Source organism: Ranitomeya imitator, chromosome 1 (genome assembly GCF_032444005.1).
Source record: "Ranitomeya imitator isolate aRanImi1 chromosome 1, aRanImi1.pri, whole genome shotgun sequence".
Lineage (NCBI taxonomy): Eukaryota > Metazoa > Chordata > Amphibia > Anura > Dendrobatidae > Ranitomeya > Ranitomeya imitator.
This window is the reverse complement of record NC_091282.1, coordinates 519,589,400-519,617,359: the sequence shown is the minus strand read 5'-3', so window position 1 is coordinate 519,617,359 and position 27,960 is coordinate 519,589,400. Positions and strand designations below refer to the sequence as shown.

The 27,960-nt window shown below is 46.6% G+C and overlaps 1 protein-coding gene across 1 annotated transcript in view; it reads right to left on the bottom strand.

The window, feature by feature from the left end:
* LOC138676973 (stimulated by retinoic acid gene 6 protein-like) overlaps positions 1 to 27,960 on the bottom strand; it is a 633,869-nt gene that overhangs the window by 605,598 nt on the left and 311 nt on the right. The gene's annotated exons all lie outside the window — the stretch shown is intronic.

Below are 27,960 nucleotides of genomic sequence, written 5' to 3'. Positions count from 1 at the left end.
GTCCATGGTTCAGGGAGGTTTTGGATCTGTGTCTGGTTCCTCCTGCCTTGCTGCCAATTCAGCAAAGATAAGTGTTTGTTTGTTTTTTCCTGTGGCACACAAGCTGTGTGCTTAATATTTTCTGCTATTCATTTGTTTTCTCTTGTCCAGCTTAGATTGTGTCAGTGTTTTCTCAGTCTTGTTGGATTCTCAGGAGTTGCAGATATACGCTCCACATCTTTAGTTAGATGGTGGAATTTTTTGTAACATCTGCTGTGGTTATTTTTTGTAAGGGTTTTAATACTGACCGCTTAGTATTCTGTCCTATCCTTTCCTATTTACCTAGAAGTGGCATATTTTGCTAAATCCTGTTTCCTGCCTGCGTGTGTCTTTCCTCTACTACTCACAGTCAATATTTGTGGGGGGCTGCCTATCCTTTGGGGTTCTGCTCTGAGGCAAGGTAGAATTCCTACTTCCATCTATAGGGGTATTTAGTCCTCCGGCTCTGTCGAGGTGTCTAGGATTTGTTAGGCACACCCCACGGCTACTTCTAATTGCGGTGTTAAATTCAGGAATTGCGGTCAGTATAGTTTCCACCAACTCCAGAGAAAGTTCCATGCGGCTCCAAGGCCACCAGATCATAACAGTACAACTGGCCAATAATGAGTTAAATGCATCTCAGAAGAAGGGAAGAAAGGTGTTGAGCCATTTTTTTTCTGCAGTCTGCTTTGTCTTCTCCTCCCTCTTTTTCTCTGGGTGGCTGAGGAATCTTGTGCTAGCATGGATGTTCAGGAATTAGCTTCTCGTGTAGACCAGCTTGCTGCTAGGATACAGGGTATTTCTGATTATATTCTTCAGACTCCTGTTTTAGAGCCGAAGATTCCTACTCCTGATTTGTTTTTTGGTGACAGGTCCAAATTTTTGAGTTTTAAAAACAACTGTAAACTGTTTTTTGCTCTGAGACCTCGATCCTCCGGTGATTCCATTCAGCAGGTTAAAATTGTCATCTCCCTGCTGCGTGGCGATCCACAGGATTGGGCATTTTCCCTGGAATCTGGGAATCCAGCTTTGTTTAATGTAGACTCCTTTTTTCGGGCTTTAGGATTATTGTATGATGAACCTAATTCTGTGGATCAAGCGGAGAAGACCTTGTTGACCCTGTCTCAGGGTCAAGAGGCGGCAGAATTGTATTGTCAGAAATTTAGAAAATGGTCTGTGTTGACTAAATGGAATGATGATGCTTTGGCGGCAATTTTCAGAAAGGGTCTTTCTGAATCCGTTAAAGATGTTATGGTGGGGTTTCTCACGCCTTTCGGTCTGAGTGATTCTATGTCTCTGGCCATTCAGATTGACCGGCGCTTGCGGGAGCGCAGAACTGTGCGCGCTGTGGCGTTGTCCTCAGAGCAAATTCCTGAGCCAATGCAGTGTGATAGGATTCTGTCTAGAATGGAACGACAAGGTTTCAGACGTCAGAATAGGTTGTGTTATTATTGTGGCGACGCTTCTCATGTCATTTCTGTCTGCCCTAAGCGACAAAGAGGATCACCAGTTCATTTACCATCAGTACTGTACAACCTAAATTTCTGTTATCTGTGTCCTTGATCTGCTCATTGTCATCATTTTCTGTCATGGCGTTTGTGGATTTAGGCGCCGACTTGAACTTAATGGACTTTGAGTTTGCCAGGCGTTGTGGTTTTCCCTTGCAGCCTTTGCAGAACCCTATTCCTTTAAGGGGCATTGATGCTACACCTTTGGCTAAAAATAAGCCCCAGTTTTGGACACAGGTGACCATGTGCATGGCGCCAGCCCATCAGGAAGATTGTCGATTTCTGGTGTTGCATAATTTGCATGATGCTATCGTGCTGGGTTTTCCGTGGTTGCAGGTACATAATCCTGTGTTGGACTGGAAGTCTATGTCTGTGACTAGTTGGGGTTGTCAGGGGATTCATAATGATGTTCCTTTGATGTCAATCTCCTCTTCTTCCTCTTCTGAAATTCCTAAGTTTTTGTCTGATTTTCAGGATGTATTTGATGAGCCCAAGTCCAGTTCCCTTCCACCGCACAGGGACTGTGATTGTGCTATTGACTTGATTCCAGGCTGTAAGTTTCCTAAGGGCCGACTTTTCAACCTGTCTGTGCCTGAACATACCGCCATGCGGAATTATATTAAGGAGTCTTTGGCGAAAGGGCATATTCGGCCATCTTCTTCACCGTTGAGAGCGGGATTTTTTTTGTTGCTAAGAAGGATGGCTCTTTGAGACCCTGTATTGATTATCGCCTCTTGAATAAGATCACGGTCAAGTTTCAATACCCTTTACCTTTGCTTTCTGATTTGTTTGCTAGGATTAAGGGGGCTAGTTGGTTTACTAAGATTGACCTTCGGGGGGCATATAATCTTGTTCGTATTAAGCAGGGTGATGAATGGAAAACTGCGTTTAATACACCCGAAGGTCATTTTGAATATCTTGTGATGCCATTCGGGCTCACTAATGCTCCATCTGTTTTTCAGTCCTTCATGCATGATATCTTCCGGACTTATCTTGATAAATTCTTGATTGTATATTTGGACGATATTTTGATTTTTTCCGATGAATGGGAGTCTCATGTGCAACAGGTCAGGATGGTATTTCAGATCCTTCGTGACAATGCTTTGTTTGTGAAGGGGTCTAAGTGTCTCTTTGGGGTGCAGAAGGTTTCTTTTTTGGGCTTCATTTTTTCTCCCTCATCTATGGAGATGGATCCTGTTAAGGTTCAGGCCATTCATGATTGGATTCAACCCACATCTGTGAAGAGCCTTCAGAAATTTTTGGGTTTTGCAAATTTTTATCGCCGTTTCATTGCTAACTTCTCTAGCGTGGTTAAACCCTTGACCGATTTGACGAAGAAAGGCGCTGATGTGGCGAATTGGTCCTCTGCGGCTGTCTCTGCCTTTCAGGAGCTTAAACGCCGATTTACTTCTGCTCTGGTGTTGCGCCAACCGGATGTTTCTCTTCCATTTCAGGTTGAGATTGACGCTTCTGAGATTGGGGCAGGGGCCGTTTTGTCTCAGAGGGATTCTGTTGGTTCCTTGATGAAACCGTGTGCCTTCTTTTCCCATAAGTTTTCACCTGCTGAACGCAATTATGATGTCAGCAATCGGGAGTTGTTGGCTATGAAGTGGGCGTTTGAGGAGTGGCGACATTGGTTTGAGGGAGCTAAGCACCGTATTGTGGTCTTGACCGATCATAAGAATCTGATTTACCTCGAGTCTGCCAAACGGCTGAATCCTAGACAGGCTCGATGGTCCTTGTTTTTTTCCCGTTTTGATTTCGTGGTTTCGTATCTTCCGGGTTCTAAGAATATTAAGGCTGATGCCCTCTCTAGGAGTTTTTTGCCTGATTCTCCTGAGGTCCTTGAACCGGTCGGCATTCTGAAAGAAGGGGTGGTCCTTTATGCCATTTCCCCTGATTTACGACAGGTTCTTCAGGAATTTCAGGCTGATAGACCTGACCGCTGTCCAGTGGGGAAACTGTTTGTTCCTGACAGATGGATTAGTAGAGTGATTTCTGAGGTTCACTGTTCTGTGTTGGCTGGTCATCCTGGTATTTTTGGTACCAGAGATTTGGTTGGTAGGTCCTTTTGGTGGCCTTCTTTGTCACATGATGTGCTTTCTTTTGTGCAGTCCTGTGGGTCTTGTGCGCGGGCCAAGCCTTGTTGTTCCCGTGCTAGTGGGTTGCTTTTGCCATTCCCAGTCCCTGAGAGGCCCTGGACGCATATTTCTATGGATTTTATTTCTGATCTTCCGGTTTCCCAGAAGATGTCTGTTATCTGGGTTGTTTGTGACCGGTTCTCTAAGATGGTTCATTTGGTGCCTTTGCCTAAATTACCTTCCTCTTCAGATTTGGTTCCGTTGTTTTTTCAGCATGTGGTTCGTTTGCATGGTATTCCGGAGAATATTGTGTCCGACAGAGGTTCCCAGTTTGTTTCTAGGTTTTGGCGGGCCTTTTGTGCTAGGCTGGGCATTGATTTGTCTTTTTCTTCTGCATTTCATCCTCAGACAAATGGCCAGACCGAGTGAACTATTCAGACTTTGGAGACTTATTTGAGATGCTTTGTGTCTGCTGATCAGGATGATTGGGTGGCCTTCTTGCCATTGGCCGAGTTTGCCCTTAATAATCGGGCTAGTTCGGCTACTTTGGTTTCGCCTTTCTTTTGTACTTTTGGTTTTCATCCTCGTTTTTCTTCTGGGCAGGTTGAGCCTTCTGACTGTCCTGGTGTGGATTCTGTGGTTGACAGGTTGCAGCAGATTTGGGCTCATGTGGTAGACAATTTGGTGTTGTCTCAGGAGGAGGCTCAACATTTTGCTAACCGTCGTCGGTGTGTTGGTTCCCGGCTTCGGGTTGGGGATCTGGTCTGGTTGTCTTCCCGTCATGTTCCTATGAAGGTTTCTTCCCCTAAGTTTAAGCCTCGGTTTATTGGTCCTTATAGGATTTCTGAGATTATTAACCCGGTGTCTTTTTGATTGGCGCTTCCGGCCTCTTTTGCTATCCATAATGTCTTCCATAGATCTTTATTACGGAAATATGTGGTGCCAGTTGTTCCCTCTGTTGATCCTCCGGACCCTGTGTTGGTTGATGGAGAGTTGGAGTATGTGGTTGAGAAGATTTTGGATTCTCGTTTTTCGAGGCGGAGGCTTCAGTACCTTGTCAAATGGAAGGGTTATGGCCAGGAGGATAATTCTTGGGTTCTTGCATCTGATGTCCATGCTGCTGATTTGGTTCGTGCCTTTCATCTGGCTCGTCCTGATCGTCCTGGGGGCTCTGGTGAGGGTTCGGTTCCCTTCCTCAAGGAAGGTACTGTTGTGAATTCTGCTTTTGGGTTCCCTCCAGTGGTTGTAGGTGGTAATGCAGTTGTCCAGGAGTTGCAGTCATGGTTAGGTGTATCTGCTAATTGCAGTTCTGACTGTGCTATTTAGGTGTGCAGTTATTCATTAGTCCTTGCCAGTTGTCCATGGTTCAGGGAGGTTTTAGATCTGTGTCTGGTTCCTCCTGCCTTGCTGCCAATTCAGCAAAGATAAGTGTTTGGTTTTTTTTCCTGTTGCACACAAGCTGTGTGTTTAATATTTTGTGCTATTCATTTGTTTTCTATTGTCCAGTTTAGATTGTGTCAGTGTTTTCTCAGTCTTGTTGGATTCTCAGGAGTTGCAGATATATGCTCCACATCTTTAGTTAGATGGTGGAATTTTTTGTAACATCTGCTGTGGTTATTTTTTGTAAGGGTTTTAATACTGACCGATTAGTATTCTGTCCTATCCTTTCCTATTTAGCTAGAAGTGGCCTCTTTTGCTAAATTCTGTTTCCTGCCTGCGTGTGTCTTTCCTCTACTACTCACAGTCAATATTTGTGGGGGGCTGCTTATCCTTTGGGGTTCTGCTCTGAGGCAAGGTAGAATTTCTACTTCCATCTATAGGGGTATTTAGTCCTCCGGCTGTGTCGAGGTGTCTAGGATTTGTTAGGGACACCCCACGGCTACTTCTAGTTGCGGTGTTAAGTTCAGGAATTGCGGTCAGTATAGTTTCCACCAACTCCAGAGAAAGTTCCATGTGGCTCCAAGGCCACCAGATCATAACATTGCCCGCATAGCGAGCCGCTCTCCCTTCCAACCCGCCCCCCCCGTGCTTTAGGGGCTCCATTTCAGTATGACCGTGTGTGATGGAGAATCAGGGTTGTATTATGGAGAGGCATCCTGATAAATGGGTACCACTAGGGTTGAGTGACCTTTACTTTTATAGGATCGGGTCGGGTTTCACGAAACCCGACTTTTTCAAAAGTCGGGTCGAGTGAAATCGGCCGATCCTATAAAAAAGTCGGGGTCGGGGTCGGCCGAAACTCGAAACCCAATGCAGTGCATTGGGTTTCCAATGGTTCCCAGGGTCTGAAGGAGCGGAAACTCTCCTTCAGGCCCTGGGATCCATATTTAAGTGTAAAATAAAGAAATAAAATAAAAAATATCGCTATACTTACCCTCTGACGCGCCCTGGTACTAACCGGGAACCTTCCTTCCTTCGAATCAGCGCTTGCAGGACCTTGCGGTGACGTCGCGGCTTGTGATTGTTCGCGCGGCCGCCCATGTGACCGCTCGCGCGACCAATCACAAGCCGCGACGTTACCGCGACGTCACGCAAGGTCCTGCAAGCGCTGATTCTTAGGAAGGAAGGCTGCCGGAAAGAAGCAGGGCGCGTCTGAGGGTGAGTATATTCCTATTAGGTATATACTCACCCTCGGACGCGCCCTGCTTCTTTTAAGTATAGCGATATTTTTTATTTTAATTCTTTATTTTACATTAAATATGGATTCCGATACCGATTTCCGATATTACAAACATATCAGAAATCAGGATCGGAATTCCGATACCACATTCAGAAGATCGCCGACTTCATGGCCAACCCCACAAAGGGGTCGGGTCGGGTTTCATGAAAGCCGACTTTGCCAAAAGTCGGCGACTTCTTAAAGTGGCCGACCCGTTTCGCTCAACCCTAGGTACCACATCCAAGGAAGGCAGCAGTCAAACAAATTAGCCACTCCTCAACTGAGTCAGCAGTTTTTATTGCAAGGCAAAATAGCCATCCATGACAATTTAGAAGCTCTGCAATTGCTGTAATTGGAATGAGTAGTTCAATCCTGTAATGAATATCTATTGGATTGCAAGTCTGCTGCCATCAGCCGCCATAGGAGTCTGTTTGTGGGAGTGGCTTATGAGCAGAGCATATGCTTGTTTTTTGGGGGGGTTGTTGTTCTGATGGATTCCCTTTAAATGAAGCTCAGAAAGGAATTTTTGTTACATTAATATATTTGAAAGGAGCACAGTCTGAAATACGTTGAGGTTAAAATCAAAGCTAAGGATGAGCAAACCCGTGGATGTTCGGTTTCGTCGGGTTCAGCCAAACTGGAGTTCAAATTTCGGTAAGGTTTCCAAACTTGACCCCGAACCACATAGAAATCAGTGACTCAAACTTCAGTGCTGTAAAATGGTCATAGCAAGGACTACGTGGCTGGAAAAGTAAGCAAAATGAAGGTAAGAGCAGGCCAAGTGCCCTGCAAACAAATATGGAAAGGGAAATTATTTAAAATAACATAGAATCCAAAAAAAAAGGGAGACAGGTCTAAGTCTTCTAGAGGTGCCAAATAGTCCTCCACGCCCTCGCCTGTCTCCAGAGTGACCCTGTGCGTCACCTAGGTCGTCCACGAGGCAGGACGTCCAAGGTGTCTTCTGAAGGCCATTGACCTTACCCTTACAAATTAGCCACTCCTCAAATGATTCAGCAGTTTTTATTGCAAGGCAAAATAGCCATCCATGACAATTTAGAAGCTCTGCAATTGCTGTAATTGGAATGAGTAGTTCAATCCTTTAATGAATATCTGTTGGATTGCAAGTCTGCTGCCATCAGCCACCGTAGGAGTCTGTTTGTGGGAGTGGCTTGTGAGCAGAGCATATGCCAAATGCGTGCTGGAGGTTTTGCTCTCCAGGAACCAGGAAGGAATACATCTCTACTTCCCAAGGAGAGGCAGGTTTTCCTGGGAAGGGCCACACCAGCAGGGGGCAGGGAGATAATGCCTTCAGCTGAGGACTTGCTGAGAAGATCTACCAGGTTGAGGAGGATGGTATACCCAGGTCCAGTGCCCAAGGAAGGATATACCCAGCAGCAACGAGTTAAGGGGCTTATATTTGCCCCAGGGAAGGCAAGTGGCATGACTAGTAGGGGGACCAGCAGGGTGACCCTGGAAAGGATCTAGGGAGTTATGGGGTCTCATGAGACTGTGGACACTTTTATGGCCCATGTAATGCATATGTTTAAAATATATGAAGAGATGAGCAGTGAAGTGTGCTAGGAGGAATTAAAGGATGTGAGGTTTGAAAGTGACCATACATCCAAAAAGGGCTGTCTGGATGTGGCGGTGGCTCTCGGGAAGGGGGAGGGGATCCTCAGAAATGCGGGTCCCTTCCTGGAGAAATTTCAGAATCACTGCCATTTTGCAAGCATGAAAAGGTCAAACGAGGAGAGTGGGGTATGGGCTGTCACCCTGCCCAGCAGTACAGTCCCAACCAGAAGAGATGTGTCATCAGGCAATGAAGTGTCAGCAAGGTTTGTGCTGACCAGTAAAGTCCAGCCTAGTGCCACCCCTTCTAGGAGTACACACCTAGTGGTAATTCAAGTCCACCCCCCTAGTATCCATCGAACCAGTGGTGACCACCCAGAAGAAACACCCCACCCAGTGTTAACTCCCTATCTAGTATTGCCCTGTCCAGTGGAGTCCATCCATATACCATCCCGTTCATGAGTGCCCCACCCAATAGTGATGTCAGCGGTCAAGTCTGTGGTAATAAAAGTGTCCCAGCCAGCAGCCTTTGGCCCTGTGAAATTGGACCACCCAGCACAGTTGCTCTGCCCAACATAGCCACCTCGTCAAACAGCAGCGTCCCGACCAGCAGCATTCAGCCACGTGACATTGTTCCCCCAGCACCATTGCTCCGCCCAGTAATGTCACCCTATCCAGCAATGCCATAGGTAGAAAGAGGAATTGTGATGTGTGTCCCAGCGCCCCCCCCCCCCCCCGCCCAGCAATGATGCCCCACCGAGAGGGGTCTTGTCCAGCGGTGTCTAGTCCAACGTGGGGAATGGGCAGGGTTTCATCAGTGGCATGGAAAGCAGCAAAAGGGATTCTGGTGTCGGGATGAAGTCTGCAGTAGTGCAAGTAACAAAAAATGGGCAGTTCGGGGGAATTAGAGGCTGCAACATTTGACAGCTTAATGCCAGAACAGGTGGCCCTACCAAACAAGGAGTCTCAATTAAGCAATGATTGTGGGCAAAGGTTGGAAAGCGGCGAGTCAAGTGAGGAATGCCAGTCAAGTAAGTCAGGTGGTCTCCTGATGGCCATTAAGCAGCTTAAGTCCCCCATTGACCTGATGAGGTTTTCTTTCTGAGATGATGAGGCTCCAAAGAACAGGAAGAAGAAAGAGAAAATGAGCCCAAATATTGGGTGCATAGTGGAATTTGTTTCTTCCCCCTTCTTTTAGCCAGATGCCACTGGTCTCATCGGGGGGGCAGGACAGGGGGGCATGCAGCTGCAGTAGAGGAGTGGTGTGCCCCATCATTGGAGTTGAGTATGGTCACAGGGGCAAGTGGGTGCACTGCTGTGACAGGGGGGCAGTGTGTTTGGGCCTTGCTAACAATCAGTGCAGCTCCTAGGGCCAAGGTTCATGCCATGCTCTTGCATCTGGGGTACAGTGTGCCCGAGTCAATGGTGGGTCCGGTGGGAAAGCTCCAGGAGTGAATAATTTCTCTGGAACTGGAGAGACTGTTAAGGAAAATGTCAGTACTGTAAATAATGTTGTTCAGGCCCTACCTGATCCCATTCTGGAAAGTGTGGAAGAGGGTGTGAGTGGGGAGGTGGTAAATGGAGGGTAGATGGTGGTGGTGACAGCTGAAGGAGGGGCAAGTGGTGTGAGTGATGTGAGTAGTGAAGCAAGTGTAGATGTTGTGATTAATGGAGTGGATGTTGTTGCTTCCACTGGCCCCTGGCAGTGGTGGTCAGGTCGCAGGATAACAGTTATGCAGGGGCCACCGCAGCTGGGGTGGGGGTGACTGGGTCTTTGACTGGGGAACTTGGCGATGGTGACTTGCAATGGCAAGGTTGATATGTCTTTTTGAACTAAAATACATGGTTTGTCTGCCTTCCAAGACAAAGGGGCAGGAACAGGGACTGTTTGGTCTTTGCTGACACCAGGTCAGGGTGGTGCACTTGAACTTTTTAGTCCATTTTCAGTGGGTGGGTGATTAGGCTTGTCCCCATAGGGACAAGATGGTGGAGCTCCTCCTGAAAATGGACTTAGATGAACTTCAAGGCTTTATGCCTTGATTCAACCCTTTGGAACCACCTACTTTGACGTCAGTTTCAAGAGACTAGATGGCATGAAAATGGGGGTTTGCGGTTCATGCAATTACTTGTCAGAATACAGTCAGGAAAGTGACTTCCCCAAACTGATTTATCCAGGTCATAATGTCCTGTGTGGACATAATGACCTGCATAAGTCAGTTTGGGGATGTGGTCAAGGTCCCAGAGAAAAATCTGGACCATTTCAGCATCTGGTCAGGGGCCTAGACCTTCATGCTCAAGGTAATACTGTTACTCATATTCCTTCCTCAACGTTCTTGGGGAGGGACCAGAACATGATCTTTTACCAGGGGCAACTGAAGGTCTGCCACAAGTGCGGCAGCCCCAAACATTTCAGCACAGGGTGTAAGGTGAAGTGCGCATTGTGTGGGGGCCATGGTCACCTTGCTGCTACTTGTGGGGACATTAGGTGTAATCCATTCAGTCACTGACCACGCTTTTTTGCCAAAACGTTTGACCCTGAATAGGCGGTCTAATCCTGCTGGTGAAGGAACTAGCAGAGAAGAGGGAAGCGATACCAGTGAGGAGTAAGAAGCCATCTTGCTCTAAGGTGACGCTGTAGGAGAAGCGCCAGGGGGAAAGGAGACAGGGGATGTTGTCTCTGTCTTCTGACCCTGGCTCGGGTGTACTTGGAGCTAAGGTCCCAAATAGCGAGCTGGACGAGGAGATTAGGAGGCTCAATAGAGTGGAGGATACCGCTACCTCGCAATCTTCTTGCAATGTCTTCTTCGTCACTCGTAGAGAGTAAACCAAGTCTGCCAGACAAAGGCAGGAATGGAAGGGAGGAGGTTATGGATTTGTCGGTGTGTCTGAAATGTCTCCAGCTTCATCTGAGGAGGACACATTTCAGTCGGTGGGAAAATGTTTTCTGTCAAGCTTAATTAACCAAGCTGGTGACACTCACCCCGTTGACATGGGCAACCATTTATGTTGCCAGCATAAAGTCAGATGCGGCCAGGTTCATGGCCTTTGACTTTCTCAGTCACCTTGACACCAACATTTTAATTTTGCATGAGACCAAGTTGTCAGATCTGATGTCTCTGTAGAAGGCAAAAAGGGAGTGGATGCATGGGTCCTCCTACTGGTCTCTTGCAGCCGAGCCATATAGCGGGATGGCGGTTCTTTTTAAAACTGCAGATGTTGAATGCCGATGGGTAATTGAGGTGGAAATTGGGAGGGGCTTGATCTTGGATGTGCTCATGAAAGGACTGGAGCTTACACAGTCAAGTGGGACTGTAAAAGTCTTTTTATGCTGTTTTCTAGCTGGTAGGTGGTCTTTGGAGAGGATTTCAATTTCATCTCGAGATACAAGATAGAGGAGGTTCCAGAGACCAGCTGGCATTGCTTTAAATAGCATAGCTAGTGAGGCTCTCCTGATGGATATCCACATCAGGAACAACCCAGGCCAGGGTTCACATATTTTAGAGGAAATCAGATTAGGTCTAGGATAGATAAGTCTTATTTAAAGGAGGAGGCCATCTTTTTACCAATGTTGGTGATACAGGTGGAATTCTTTGATCACTGGTTGATTATGTTTTCATTGAAAGTCGCAGAGACCCCGCCAATGGGAAGAGGCGTGTGGAAGCTTAATCTGTCACTCCTTCAGGAATCAGGTTTAAGACAGACCTTTTTGAGGAGTTTCTTCAGAGCCTGGTACCATTGTTGGGTCTTTGTAGCACTAAGTCAGAGTGGTGGGAGATGTTTCAACATCAAGTAGCAAAATTCTTCCACCAAGATCCCTAACCTCAGAAGCCTGAACAGGGAGCACCTTAATCAGAGCCTGAGGAGGAAACTCGAACATCTTGTCTCGACTGGGGTTGGTCGGGAGGACATCTCCAGGGTGAAAACCTTGCTGAAGAGGTGTCAGTATTATAGGCACCAGTGTTGAGCATTCCGATACCGCAAGTATCGGGTATCGGCCGATATTTGCGGTATCGGAATTCCGATACCGAGTTCCGATATTTTTGTGATATCGGGAATCGGTATCGGGATTAAGATTAATGTGTAAAATAAAGAATAAAAATAAAAAATATTGATATACTTACCCTCTGACGCTCCCTGGTCGTCACCGCTGCAACCGCCTTGCTTTCGTTCCGAAGAATGAGCGTGTAAAGGACCTTCGATGACGTCGCGGCTTGTGATTGGTCGCGTGAGCGGTCACATGACCGTTCAGCGACCAATCACAAGCCATGACATCATCGAAGGCCCTTAACGCGCTCATTCTTCGGAACGAAAGCAAGGCGGTTGCAGCGGTGACGACCAGGGCGCGTCAGAGGGTGAGTATATCAATATTTTTTATTTTTATTCTTTATTTTACACATGAATATGGATCCCAGGGCTTGAAGGAGAGTTTCCTCTCCTTCAGACCCTGGGATCCATTACAGGATACCTTCCGATATTTGTGTCCCATTGACTTGTATTGGTATCGGATATCGGTATCGGCGTTATCCGATATTTTTCGGATATCGGCCGATACCATCCGATACCGATACTTTCAAATATCGGATGGTATCGCTCAACACTAATAGGCACACATCTTCAGTTTTTGAGTGTGATTTCAGGAAATACTGCTCGCCTGACCCCTACAGAAACTATAAGATGTCAGTGAATGGTAAGATTGTGGGGTGTCTGAAGGATGGTACAGGTTCTCTGATGAGGTACAGATCAGTTATCCTGGAAATCATCAGATTCTAGTACTCATACCTCTTTGGGGGGAATGAGCTGGATCAAGACAAGATGTTGGCTTTCCTGGCTGAGTCTGTCCCTATGTCAGGGGTAGACCCCTCGCTTGGCATTTTGGAGGATGTGATTAAAAAAAAAGGAAGTGAGACTGGCAATTGATGGGCTTCAGCTAAAAAAGTCACCAGATTTGGATGGCTTAACATTCAAGTTTTAAAAAACTTTTAAGGACTCCTTGGTCCCCTTATGGACTCAGGCGTTTAATGAGTATTTTTCCTCATGAACTCTGCCAAGATTAATGAGGAGGTCTGCTTTGATCCTTATTTCAAATTGTAGGGACCAGTCAAGTGTCAAGAGCTAGCATCCCATAGCACTTCTGAATGTGCACAGGGAGGTCCTGGCTAAGGTGCTTTTTAGTAGTTTGGTGAAATTTGCAACACTGCTCCTTTTGGAGGCCCAGCACTGCTATGTCTCAGGTCATAGCACTTTTAATGCTGTTCTCGGTGCACGGGAGGCGATGAAGTGGGGCAGGGCAGGCCTTTAAAAGGGGTTTTTGCTGTCTCTGGATCAGGCTAATGCCTTGACAGAGTTAATCACAAGTACCTCTAGTCCCCTCTTTTTAGGTATGGTCTACAAGGGGGATTTTTGGACTGACTTAGAACATTGTACAGAGGGGCTGCGATTTTTCCACTGGTGAATGGTTGGGCAAACTTTTGAGATCGGTTCTGGTTTTTGCCAGGGTTGTCCTCTTAGTCCTTTGCTTTAATCCCTTCGTAAGGAGGATGGATCTTGGCCATTGGTGGATGTGTTGATGGGAAGTCCTGGTGCAAAGGAGGCCATCCTGAAGGTAGTAGCCTACGCTGATGATGTCACCATCTTCGTCTCCTCAGAAGGGGAGGTTGAGGAGTTGTGTTTGGAAGTAGAACGCTACTCGGACACATCCGAGTCTAAGGTCAATCAGGACTAGTGTGAAAGTCTCTGGCTGGGGTGTTGGGACCCTGGTTTTGGTCTCCTGGACACCCTTCCTGAGCCCCAGTAGTATGCCAAAGCCCTAGGCACTGAATTCATCAAGGGTGATTACCCCTCTAAAAACTGGGATAGTAGGCTCAAGTGTGCCACTCAAAGAGGGGACCAATGGAAGGGTTGGTCTTTGACCATAAGGGAAAAGGTAAACTTGTGCAAAGATTTCCTGGTCCCTTTGTTAATTATTATCATTTATTTATATAGCACCATTAATTCCATGGTGCTGTACACTAGATGGGGTTACATCAACATACAAATATCACTTATAGTAAACAAAACTAACAATGACAGACTGATACAGAGGGAAGAGGACTAAATGTGATGGATAGCAGGACGTGTTGGGGCCCAGAATTCCAGATGATGGGGGATATTCGGGAAAAGTCTTAGAGGCATTTTCGTGAGGAGCGAATAAGCATGGAGGAGAGAAGGAGGTCTTGGGAGGACCAGAGATTATGTGAGGGAAGATTTTGAGAGATTAGTTTGAAGATATACGGATGAGAAAGGTTATGGATGGCTTTGTAGGTCAGTGTTAGTAGTTTAAACTGGATAGACTGGGAAATTGGGAGCCATTGAAGGGATTTGCAAAGAGGGGAAGCAGGTGAGGAGATTATTTAGTCAGGCAGCAGAGTTAAGGACAGACTGGAGGGGTGCGAAAGTGTTAGAAGGTAGGCCACAAAGGAGGATGTTGCAGTAGTCGAGGCGGCAGATGATTAGGGCATGCACAAGCATTTTGGTAGAGTGAGGGTTGAGGAAAGGACGGATTCTGAAAATATTTTTGAGCTGGAGGTGACAGGAGGTGCCGAGAGCATACATGCATCTTAGCAGAACCTCTCTGGATTCAGGTTTATAGCCTGATCATCCAACTGTTATTGGGGAACAGGCTGAACCTAGTCAAATGGGAGGTTACTTATCGTACAAAGAAACTAGGGTTAAATATGGTCAATCCTATGGTGTTTCTAGCAAACATTGAAAGTAAACATTGCAAACCTCTTGAAGTAGAGGGCACCTCAGTGGAAATTCTCCTGCAGGGGGTTGTCTCAGCCTTTTTTCCAGTAATGGCAGAAAAGGGGGCCATTCACACAAGGATCTTTGCACACCACACAGACATCTCCTGGCTTAAGTTACCCCAGTTCTGAATGTAATTCGCCGGTGGGGCCTGGGATTGTGGCAGGTAAGAAGTCTGTCATGGAAACTCCTTGATGAGAGGGTCTTGACAACACATTTCCAAAAAACCTCTGGTCCTCAGGGAAAGCCCAAGTCAAGATCTGGAGGTGGGTTTGTGGCTTTTAAATTCAAGTAGAATCCCCTTGAAGTTTTGTGATTTGACTTGGCACTGCAGACATGGTTTCCATGGTAAGCTATATGTGAGGAACAACCTGAAGTCCAGGAATTCCGAGGACAAGATTTGTCATTGGGAGAGTTGTTCTGGCAAGCTTGAAAGTATGGAGCAGTGTCCCTTCAGTATAAAGGTTTACAAGAGGGTGGGTGCATCAAGGGGCTGGCCCCGACTGGCTACCTCCCTTACGCCAAGTGGCCTTATGGGGCATTTAGAGATCTTGTTGACAGGGAGATAACCCTTTTTACTTGGAATGCACGGTGTCTAATTTTGATGAGTAGCAAAATTCTCCCAGTGAAAAAGGTCTATAGTAGCACCCTAGGTGACCTGATGAAGGTTCGCTCCTTGGAGTAAGAACAATCTAAGCTCTCGGCTCTGAAGAGGGTTCTCTTAGTACTCCAAGTCTTCCTAATGGTGGGCTGATTCCCTTCATTACTAGATTTTTGTTCTTTCTGGATGAGTGGTGGAAAGGTTTTGCAAGCGATGAACCTGAGCAAGTTTTGTTTGTAGGTTGGTTATGAATCTGATGCAATGTATATTTGGATACCACTGTTGGGTTAGGGGTGTTAGTTAGGTGGTGGGATGAAAAGTGCTTTGGGTGTTATGAGGACTGGTCTGGACTGGCCCAGGTCCATCTAGGGAAAACTTTTGGGATCTGATCTAAGTTCAGGATACTGTTCTGAACTTGGTCGCCATAGCCAGATCGGGGTTGGTGGGTTTAGGTAGAATAAGTTTAGGATAGGGTTGATGTGTTATTTAAAAAAGAAAAAACTTTCAAAAATATGCTTGTCTATGCTGCTTTTGTGTGGTGTGCTATGATTATGAATGGGTATCATGTCAGTGGAACAAGATGTGGTAGGAGGTTAAGTTGTAAATAGTGTAAATAATGTGGCTTTGTATACAAAGAGTGAAGGAACAGGTAGGGTACCTGTTAATTTTTGCTGGAGTTTTTAGTTTGTTTAAATTGTACTTAATATATTTTTTGCAGATGCAATGATTTTTACTTTTAGAATAGATGTGAATACTTTTCTGCCCACTGATGACAGAAGTATTCTACTGTAGGAGTGATACCTACATTTAGAATAGAGTTCCAGCTCCATTAGCATACACTAAAGTCTCCAACCACTACCGTGCACATACAAATGTTATGAAACTGCAAATGGTCATTAAATCAATTCATTTTGACTGAATGCTGGATCAGTGGTTAGTACTGCAGCCTTGAGGCACTTGGTTCCTGGGTTCAAATCCCACCAATGTTAGGATTGCTACTTCAAATAGGTGGCATTAGAGTTCTAGTCTTCTTCCTCTCTGAAGAGACAATTTGCATATTTTCCAGAGGAGCATGGCTTTAAGTCTCCTCACCTCGACATGCTTATCATGTCACTCTCCACAAGGAGAAACGATACTTCTTGGATCCCGGTCAGACGCCTCTCAATTAGCCAAACCAGATCTCCACTTTGCACTGATGAGGGGCAGTACCCCGAAACACAGTGTCTGCAAATTGATATTCTGGTTTGGCTATTATCCTAAGTCATGTGACAAGGCTCGTTAAAGGGTCGACATTGACTGTTAGGATTGCTACTTCAAATAGGTGGCACTAGAGTTCTAGTCTTCTTCCTCTCTGAAGAGACAATTTGCACTTGGCCTCTTCAAAATTTTGGGACGAATTTTAAAAGATTGTGAAGTGGATTTGATTTAAAACATTTTGTAAGGTGAGACCCTGTACCACGACTAATGCGTACACACTGATGGTACAGTGAAACTGCTAATGGTCATTAAATCAGTCAATTTGGATTCAATGTTTTGAATTTCTGGCTACAGATTGCCATAAAATTATGAAATGCTAAAGGAATGCATGGAAAGCCTGACAGGAACACAGCATAGGCCCCCACGCCCTCAGCCGAGCGACCCGCTGCATTGCCTTGGGTGCGTGGGTTAACGAGACAGGGTTGTCGTGGTTTTCCAGGTGAGGCCATACACCTCACCCTCACCATGCAAGATTGTTTTACTACATTTACCAGTGGGTAGTTGGGGAGATGCAACATCCCTTGCTGTGCTTACTGGTCCACCTATCGGTGATTATGTGGACTTTGGCACTGATGGCGTTACACGGTGCACACCTGATTTGCAGGGATGGCCCACCTATAAAAGTAGTGGTGGCTGGGAACGATGTACTGTGGGACAGCCACCGCCATCAGTTTTTTAAAACTGTATGTCTCCAGCAGCCAGAATTACAGCATTTCAAAGGCCAGTAATTTGGAAATGCTGTCATTCAGAACTATGGTTCATGAGTGGGTATGGGCAGGGCCGCCATCAGGGCATTACAGCCATGACTGGCGTATGGGGCCCGGTGGGTAGAGGGGGCCCGCATCGGGCCCCATGTCATCTGCTCACCGGGCCCCCCCTGCAGGCGCTGCGGCACACTATTGACGTGCGGGCCCGTGCCCGCACGTCAATAGTTAACAGCCGTCGCCAGCCAGTCGGAGGCTGGCAGCTGACTTGAGCGGCCGCAGTGCGCAGTCGCACTTCGCCGGCGTCTGACGTCGTTGTAAGCTGCCGGCGAGTGCGTCTTTCACCTGCATGGAGGAAGTGAGCTTCACCCGCCACAGGAGCACGGCCAGGTAAGAACTCTTTTTTTTTTTGAGAGCGGCGATCTGGGGTGGGGGGCCCGGGGCAGAATGCTGGACACAGGGGCATTATGCTGGACAAAGGGGCATTATGCTGGACACAGGGGCATTATGCTGGACACAGGGGCATTATGCTGGACACAGGGGCATTATGCTGGACACAGGGGCAGAATGCTGGACACAGGGGCAGAGATGCTGGACACAGGAGAAGAATGCTGGACAAAGGGGCAGAAAGCTGGACACAGGGGCATTATGCTGGACACAGGGGCAGAATGCTGGACACAGGGGCAGAGATGCTGGACACAGGAGAAGAATGCTGGACACAGGGGCAGAAAGCTGGACACACGGGCATTATGCTGGACAGACTGGGGAAGAGATGCTGGACACAGGGGCAGAATTCTGGACAAAGGGGCAGAAAGCTGGACACAGGGGCATTATGCTGGACACGCTGAGGCAGAGATGCTAGACACAGGGGCAGAATGCTGGACAAAGGGGCAGAAAGCTGGACACAGGGGCATTATGCTGGACAAAGGGGTAGAAAGCTGGACACAGGGGCATTATGCTGGACACGTTGGGGCAGAGATGCTGGACACAGGGGGATTATGCTGGACAAAGGGGCAGAAAGCTGGACACGGGCATTATGGTGGACAAAGGGTCAGAAAGCTGGACACAGGGGCATTATGCTGGACACGCTGGGGCAGAGATGCTGGCCACGGGGCAGAATGCTGGACAAAGGGGCAGAAAGCTGGACACAGGGGCATTATGCTGGACACACTGGGGCAGAGATGCTGGACACAGGGCAAAATGCTGGACAAAGGGGCAGAAAGCTGGACACAGGGGCATTATGCTGGCCACAGGGGCAGAATGCTGGACAAAGGGGCAGAAAGCTGGACACAGGGGCATTATGCTGGACATGCTGGGGCAGAGATGCTGGACACAGGGGCAGAATGCTGGACAAAGGGGCAGAAGGCTGGACACAGGGGCATTATGCTGGACACGCTGGGGCAGAGATGCTGGACACGGGGCAGAATGCTGGACAAACGGGCAGAAAGCTGGACACAGGGGCATTATGCTGGACACACTGGGGCAGAGATGCTGGACACGGGGCAGAATGCTGGACAAAGGGGCAGAAAGCTGGACACGGGCATTATGCTGGACAAAGGGGCAGAATGCTGGACACAGGGGCAGAATGCTGGACACGGGCAGAATGCTGGACACAGGGACAGTACGCTGGACACAGGGGCAGAACGCTGGACACAGGGGCAGTATGCTGGACACAGGGGCAGTATGCTGGACACAGGGGCAGTATGCTGGACAGGGGCAGAATGCTGGACACAGGGGCAGAATGCTGGACACGGGCATAATGCTGGACACAGGGGCAGTATGCTGGACAGGGGCAGAATGCTGGACACAGGGGCAGAATGCTGGACACAGGGGCAGAATGCTGGACACAGGGGCAGAATGGAGGTACGGGGTATGATTGGAGACACGGGGCTGGATGAAAGACATGGGGGCATGACTGGAGACAGATGGGGCAGGATTGGAGACAGATGGGGCAGAATGGAGACACAGGAGGCATGATTGGAGACAGGTGGCAGGATTGCAGACATGGGGGCATGATTGGAGACACTGGGGGCAGAATTGGAGACAGATCGTGCAGGATCATGGGGCAGGATGGATATGATGGAGACAGATGGGTCAGGATGGGGAGATCATATGGGACAGAATGGATACTCATGAGAGCAGGATGGAAGAACATATGGCTGACGCCAAGAATGAGACACACGGTGGCCAGGATGGAGAATATTATTACCATAGGGACTAATTTAAGGATATTATTACTGCAGTGACGTATTTATTTTATTTTGTGAGGATACTGTGCAGAGTGATACTATGTCGCCTCTTTTTCTTCATGTGGAGTAATGTAGAAGTTGGGAAAAATTAAGTAATGTGTTCTACAAGCGGAGCTCGATATAACTTTGTTATTTTCTGCAGGGACGAGTCCTGGCTGGATGAAGTGATGGCGGTCTGTGTTGGATGAAAGATGAAGGACTTCACCTAGAGACAACACTGGTGAGTCAGTGTTACCTATACACTGACACTATACACTGTATACTATATACAGAGCTCCTGTATATAATGTCACCAATGATCACTGTATTATCTGTACACAGACACTGCATACTAAGTACATATCTCCTGTGAATACTGGCACTTATGGTGATAGTATGGTGTTTTTTTTATTACTGATTTGAATTGTAGTATTCAGTCACTATGTGGTGGTAACTGGTAATATGTGGTCTGGTCATGGTGCGGTGGTATTTGTTCCTTGTATGTGATATTATTCGGTCACTGGTGGTAATATGTGGTCTGGACATGGTGTTGCAGTATTTGTTCCTTGTATGTGATATTATTGGTCATTTTAAAAATTAAAAAATAAATAAATAAATCTTTATTTTTATGTAGCGCTAACATATTCCGCAGCGCTTTACAGTTTTGCACACATCATCATAAATAAAAATATACCTAAAGTGCATTGCATATTTTAACAAATATTTAATAGGTTACAGTAGAGTAGGACCCGGCCAAAAGTGTCTACCGTGTTATGGTGGTGGCTTAAAAAATCTTTCGACCAAAAGAAAAGCTGCCGGTTATATGTGTGATCTGGTGATGGGAACTGTTAATGTGTGATAGGTGAGAAGTGGAGTTTTTCCAAGAGAGAGCGGTGGGACTGTGGACAGTTTGAGGGGTGGAGCGTGGAGGTGGGGCTGGGGTGGAGCCTGGGCGGAGTCTCAAGGGGGCCCTGAAAATTTTGCCAGTATGGGGCCCCGAAATTTCTAGTGGCAGCCCTGGGTATGGGGGTATTTCTTCCTTCTCTTGAGGGTTTGGGGGCGGAGAGCTAAACACTTACATGGGATGGTGTGGAGATGCTATGTGACACTGGTGGTGAGAGTGGTGGTGTTGTCACATACTCTTTGCAGAGAGGCAGGTGGCTCTGATGATTGTGAGTTGGAGGAAGAGGTACAGACCACTGCCGAAGAGAGAGCAGTAGGAGGCTCAGATCTGTCATGCTTTTTAAGGTGTGTACTTTATGGCACCTCGTGCTTGGAATTCAGATGCCTCATCATGCAGGTGGTGCTCAGGTTCAGGAGATGTATGCCTCACTTAAGGGTCTTATGACACAGCGTGCAAACCACCTGTCATTTGTCATCAGCACATTGCCTGAAGAAATGCCACACTAGGGATCTCATTTGAGCTGGCTTTGGTGTTCTCATTTCCTCTGCACATTGGGCAGTAGCAGCCAACATACCTTGTTAGGACACTTCAGAAGGCAAGGGACATACGAGTGCAAAGTGGAAGGCTCCCAACCTGACTTGCCAAGGGGATTTCACTTGTTTCCAGGCTGCCTAGACACCTAATGTACCTGTTGCAGGTACTCTGGACTGAGGCCTGTTACATCTGCAGTAAACCAGGTAAAGACTGCAACGCTGTGTCCTTTAGTCATTGATAGACAGTCACCATACACCTTGGGAGCCCTGGGGACCCAGCTTCACCTGTTGGAAGCGTCACCATCTTTGCTGCAACAACATCCTCCAGAGGACCCCTTTAAAGCAGCGTCGGTCTCCCTATTGACCGAACCCCACCGGTGGCGTCACAACAGACTTTATCACAATTCCCATTAAAGATCATTCCCTTTTACAGTGAGTCCCAGAGCCACGGACCGGGTCGCAGCCACCGTGACATCCCCTTTAATAGCGACTGGACCCGGTGCCGAGTACCCCGCAGCCCTGGTGGGTGACTCAATAGCCCTTGCTCAATGTGGAGTCTAGGACTTCATCATGCCCCTCATCATCTTCCACCCAGTCCTTTCCTCTGCCCTTCTTGCTGGTGTACGCACTGCAGAAAGATGCAGTTTTGTTTATCAGAGATGTGCTGCAGTGGTCCGCTGACCATGTGCACTAAGCCTCCCACGTACTCATCCTCCAAAAGAACAAGTGGTTGGGCATCAGTGCTCTCAATATCTTCTATGTGTTGGCCAGGGCCAGGTGGATGCTCACGGAACCATAGCCAGCGGAGTCATCAAAAAGCAGAAGTGATTGTTGCATGACTTGGGACTCAGACTACTTGACTGATTTGCAACGGGGTGAGGTGGAAGTCAAATTACCATGGTCCGCAGGTGCCAACTCTGCTCTTTCTGGAGTGGACTGGGTGGATGATAATGCAAAGGAACTGATGCCACTGTCAGCCATCCAATGTAACACCACCTCAACATGTTCTACTCTATGAAAAGACGCAGAACATCCTGTCACCTTTCTGCACCAAAGGAAGGTGTTGTATTTGGGCACATATCAGGCACAGGACAACCACATGTCCCCATAAGACCCACTCATAAATAAATGACAAGACACCATTGTTAGTGGAATAAAATTAGCCATGTGGTTTTATTTTGGGTTACAAACAGCTTTAATAAATACCAATAAATAAACTTAATAAGTTAAAAGTCCATATTAAAACCATCCAGTAGCCAAATCCACCCATAGTAGGGTGATTTTTACCCACAAGGCCAAGACTCAAAGAGTCGAGCCCCCCCCCCCAAACCACACAGCCAAGTTTCAATTATATTACCCATATTCAAGTTGAAAATGTCTAAGCCAATGTCAGACAAATGGACCAGGTCTTGCCTGAACATACCAGGTAAAAATCCCTCCAAATCAGTGTGCCTGAAGGAAAAACCCTTATTAAGGGGCAAAAAATTTTCCATGGAAATATTTACCCTTTTCCGAATTTTATCCACAAAACAAAGTTGGTTTTGATACCATAATAGCCTGGGTATGATCTCAGAAAAAACAACACATGAAGATGGAAAGCTTTGTTTTATGGAAATGAGATCAGACCGCATAGCAGCCAATAAATTCAAAGTGTTGGTTTTTCCCAAATCATTACCCGCAACGTGTATAATTATCAAGTCAGGATAAGGAAATTTAACCATACAGTTCTGTAATTCAAACATTAAAGAGGGCCATCGCATCCGGCGTACGCTGTGCCAAAAAACCTGGGTGTTAGAGGGATGAAAAGACAAATTCTCAGAATAAGAACGTAACTTGGTCCTCTTCTGAACCCAGAAGACAAAGGAGTGACCAACGATCCATATAACTGTTGGACCTACAAGAGAATGAGAATTAGTCATCATACAACTCATGGCGGACATAAAGCTTGAAACGTTTAGAATCCCATCTTCCCATTGTTTTAATCTTATCGTCCGATAAGCCAGCTCTAGCAGCTTCCGTGGCAGCGCCAATCCTGAATGAATGCAAGGTAACATTTCTTTAATATGAAATTAAACTGAAAAACGGTAACAGGGGACTCGTCCCTATGTAAGAATAAAGGGCCCTGAATAGCAGGCCTTATGCAAAACCATTTTGAAAGGGTGTGAACAGGGCATATTGAAGGATCAGGAAACAAATTCAGTCTAAGTTCGGAACCCCTACCCAGCTGATCTGTTTTTGATTTCCTTATAAATAGCAAAAGAAACGATTCAAAAATCCTAACATCCGACAGCATGAGCCCAGAGGGTTTCGATTTTTTCACGGAAACCACTTCACCAACCCTCAATGCCCCAAAAAAGGTAACGGAAAATATGGAAGAAAACAACAAGCCTCCTCCGAATTTAAACATATATGAATTAGGGCTGAACATAACTTTCCCAGCAAGGCAATAGAGATCGGGCGTCTGGAATCCGGGAAAAAAATTTCCCTCTTGAGGCCCTTTAAAAATTGTTTAACCAAGAAAAATTCCGTTAGGGCCGTGCAACCGTGTAACCTTAAAAAGAAAGAAACTCCCGCAAAGCACTTGGCTATAGCGGAGTACGAAAGGCCCTTTAAAACCAGCGTTTCTGCAAACTTCAAAGCAATAATTGGGCTAGGAGACGTCGCCTCAAAACCGTAAAGCTCAGAAAATTCGATCCACTTCCTCCATGCAGCTGAGTAATCAGCCCATGATCTCTTAGACATGGAATTTAGTATAAAATAAGGAATCAAGTTGGAATTATCTCCCATACCGATCGAGGGCAGGAGGTTGCTTCTTTGTCTGCGAGTGGCACCTGTTGGTAAATATGGAGCCACTGACCATGCAGAATGAAATCAGAAAGACAACTATTTCTACCGAGACCAGAATTCGCCTTCAACCAAATATTGGATTTCAGGCATTCCAAAACTAATTGCCTCAAGATTTTAGCTGAGTGTAGCTGCTTAGACGACAGTGTATTAATGGAGAAGACCACTGACTGGTTCAAGGAGGATAACAAGATTCTAGAATCTCTCAAATGGGAGCCCCACAAAAAGATTCCAAGATACAGGGAAAAAGGTCCCTAAATAGTACGTTCTCATTGAGTCTCTTTGATACCCATGCATCAGGCCATGGTAAAGACACCCAATGCGATCGAAACAAAATGGCTAAACCTAAAGCGCTATCAGTAGAAAAAACGAAAGGCAAAGAATCCGCTGGAGAAAAAGGGGGACTGAATTACCGATCTACCATTAAAGTCCGATAAGAATGACAGCCACATTTTGGCATCCTCTTTCAGACTGGAGCTAAGCCGGACGTGAGAATTAGGAGATGAAAGGCCTTTAGTGGCTTCATAGAGGCTCCTAGAAAAAACCCTACCGATAGGTACAGTATAACCCTCAAGGCAAAGATTAAAAGGCCAAGTAATGATTGAAGCTCCTTAAGCGTATCCTTGTTCTTAGACACAAGGCTAAGGAGAGAATTCTGCAGCCTATAAATTTTATCCCGGGGAAGAATAGTCTCCATTTTCTCTGAATCAATTGTAATGCCCAGAAATTCAATACGGCACAGTGGGCCTATCGTTTTTTCATGAGCAATAGGGATGCCAAAGTGAGAACATATCTGTAAAAACGTGTCCAGAGTCTTCATGCAGGAGGGAGAACGGGAGGGACCGATAAACAAAAAGTCATCCAGGTAGAGCACAACGCCTCCCTCAACATTACTATCTTCCAAACCCCAGCGTAAAAAATGTGAAAAATTCTCAAAATAGAAGCAAGATAGGGAAAAACCCATTGGCAGACACTTATTAAAAAAGAAAAACCCTTCAAATTGAAAACCAAGCGAGTTAAACCCATCCGGATGCACAGGGAGAAGTCTAAAGGCAGATTTTATATCAGATTTAGCCAATAAAGCATTAGGACCGAATTTCCTCAACATGTCCAGAGCGCCGTCAAAGGAAGAATAGGTGATGGAACATAAATCCTTATCGACCTCGTCATTCAGTGACTGGCCCAGCGGATAGGATAAATGATGAATCATTCCAAAAGAGCCAGGCTCCTTCTTGGGAACGATGCCCAAGGGAGATATACGGAAGTTTGAAAATGGAGGTGACAAAAATGGGCCAGCAATCCTGCCTAAATCCAGTTCGTTAAAAATGTTATCCCTGGCAACTTCCGGAAAATCGGAAAGGGAAGGTAGGTTCTTAACCATAACGCAGCCCTCCCCTGTAAATTCTGGAACATGAAAACCTACGGAAAAACCATCGTATAGCAGCTTACTGATCCACCTGTCTGGGTACCTGCTTAACCAGCGGGACATTCTTTCCAGTTTCACCGGTGATTGAGCCTTTTGGAATTGCATCCTTAGAGGATGATTGCTGCACGGCTTGCTTCTTAAAGCACTTAGCCATTGGGTGGGGGTTACCGCAAAATGAACATTCGTGTCTAAAGCGACAGCTATTGTTCCACTTACAAAAGGATTCATTGTAAGCGAAACAAACGCCTTTTTTTGGAAACCGTACTAGCAGGAAGTCTGTTGACAGCATTCCGAACTGGAAGCATGAGGTTAATCCAAATGCCGATATCTTTGCAACCCCATTTGACCTCGGGATGAACGGACAACTTATGTCTGAATGCCTCATCGTAGTTTAACCAAGCAGAGCCACTGAAGTTCCTATACGCCTCCAAAATGATGTCTACAGTGCTGGAAGAGGTTGCTACACAGGTTGGGAGATTTCTCTCCCAAGACTGCGGCATAAATAGCAAATGCCTGGACCCAGTTATGAAAGGATCTAGCGTTATGTTTTGCTTCCTCTGAATCAAATTTATCATCCTTTTTGTCAGATTTAGGTGGGTGGTCTCTGCGGGGGAGTAGAGAAAATATGTCTATATACTGGTTGTTCCAAATAAGCTCCTTAACTGAGGGGCTTAAATGGAAGCCAAGGGGGGAGAGCTCACAGGTTAAGGCCTCCTTAAAGGGATTCAAAGGCGGAGTGCTTTGTGCAGGAGCTTCTATGCGAAATAAGGAATTAGAAGCTGCTGCCTGGGGACGTCCCGAAACTTCACCCAAGGCTTCAGACAACACAGATTTAATCATGTTTTTCAATTCAGTGTGAGGGACAGACATAGGAAAGTAACGAGTCTCACCCCTTGTATGTCGGTCATCTCGTCTTCTTTCTTCAGCAGCGCTTGCACTCCAGCCCTCAGGATAGGGCGAGCGCAGCTGCTCAGGGCCACTTGATTGCAGAATCACATCTTTGTCCGACGATTGCTCTCCGGAGTTCAAGGCGGAGCTCGCTCCCAGCGCAGCCAACAGAGAAGCTGCCCGGCAGCCAGAGGTAGAGGGCACCACGGCGCTTTTACGGCCGGCGCCCCTGCTGGCCTTGCCGGCGGATCCTTGCCGGGAAGATGCCTGCCGAAATCTCGCAGTGGGCTCAGAGGAGCCGCCCCGGAACGCCGGAGGTGACGCTGGCAGGGAAAACACCTTCTTCTGCTTCCTGGATCTGGGCCCGGAGCCTTCTGCGCTATGCTGCGCAGAATCTTGTCCCGAAGACGGCGCCGGGATTTCCGGATTGGAGGGAGGAGGAACGGCTTCGGAGGCTGCTGGAGGTTTTATAGCTAAGCAGCTCCTCAGCCAATCCACTCCGTCCTCCCCGCCGGCTCTGGCCACAAGTTCTTGAAGAAGCTTCTCCATCAGAACTTAAGTCCTCTTCTTTCTTCAAGCGCCAGCGCAGTGAAAGGCGCTGAGAGGAACCAGGGTTTTTATAACAACAAAAAACCGCCAAAAAGCCAGCTGGCCAATCACCTTCATACAAATTTGAGTGCACAAAAAGCAGAAGAAACTGGTTTAAGCCGCTTTACTTCACATGGGCATAAACTTAACCCTTCCATGACTCACTCAAATAACCCAATAGATAAACCAAATAAAAACCATGAGGTCCATGGGGACATGAGACCCCCGCTTTATTACATTTGCCTGTGCGGGGGGGCAAACATTCTCTCCCTGCAGCAGTTACCACCACCAGCAGCAGCTACACCAGCACCACCACAGCCACGCTTATGTTTCCTATTTGATGCTATCCTCATTTTTGGAAGTGATTTTTAGACACACTACTTGCACAAAGATGGCGGCAGAGTATAATTATTTTTTAGGTGCACTGCTCATACAGACACAGCTGCACAATATAATTATTTTTTAGACACACTAATCATACAGACATAGCTGTAGAGTAAAATAATTTGTAGGCCCGGCCACAACTTGTACAGACACAACGGTAGAGTAAAATTATTTTTTAGGCCCACAAATGGCAAAGACATAGCGGCAGAGTTGAATTATTTTTAGGCACACTACTTGCAAAAAGACAGCTGCAGAGTAAAATTATTTTTTAGGCACACTACTCGTACACACGGCTGCAGAGTAGAATTATTGTTTAGGCACACTACTTGTACAGACTTGGCAGCAGAGTAGACAAAGCCTCTTTGGAACAGTACTCCCACAGGCAGGGGTGCAGCGTACACTCAATACTTGGTATTGCTCTGATGACTCTGGAAGTGCCAAAAGCCTAAAAGCTTGTTGATAGGCTGTGCTGCAGCCTTTCAACAAACTTTTTTCGGCATCACAACCTGAACAGTAAATGGACATCTGGTAAAAAGTCAGTGTTTGGCGTTTGGTAATGGACACTAGGTGTACGGTATGAACCCCAATCTTTACAGTTTCGCTCATCTCTAATCAAAGTATGAACATATTACTTTAGTAAAACAGTAGTAGATGTTTGAACAAACTTCCAGCAAATGCCGATAGCAAGCCAGCATCAAATGTTTGTTTTTTTTATTAATTTTTTTATGCTTTATAAGCAAACATTACAAAATCAACATTACTCACCCACTTTTGCTCCAACGATGCCCTGTTCTTTAGCTGATAGTTTTTAGCAATGATACCGAAGTAACCAGTATACTGATCACTGATTTTTATAGGAGAGTTTCTAGGTATCCTCCGTGACCTATGCAGAACATTCGCAAAGTTGGGAGTGTGAGAGGAAACCGTAGTACCCTAGGCAAACACTGGGAGACCATACAAAATCCTCACAAATGTTTTCCTTGGT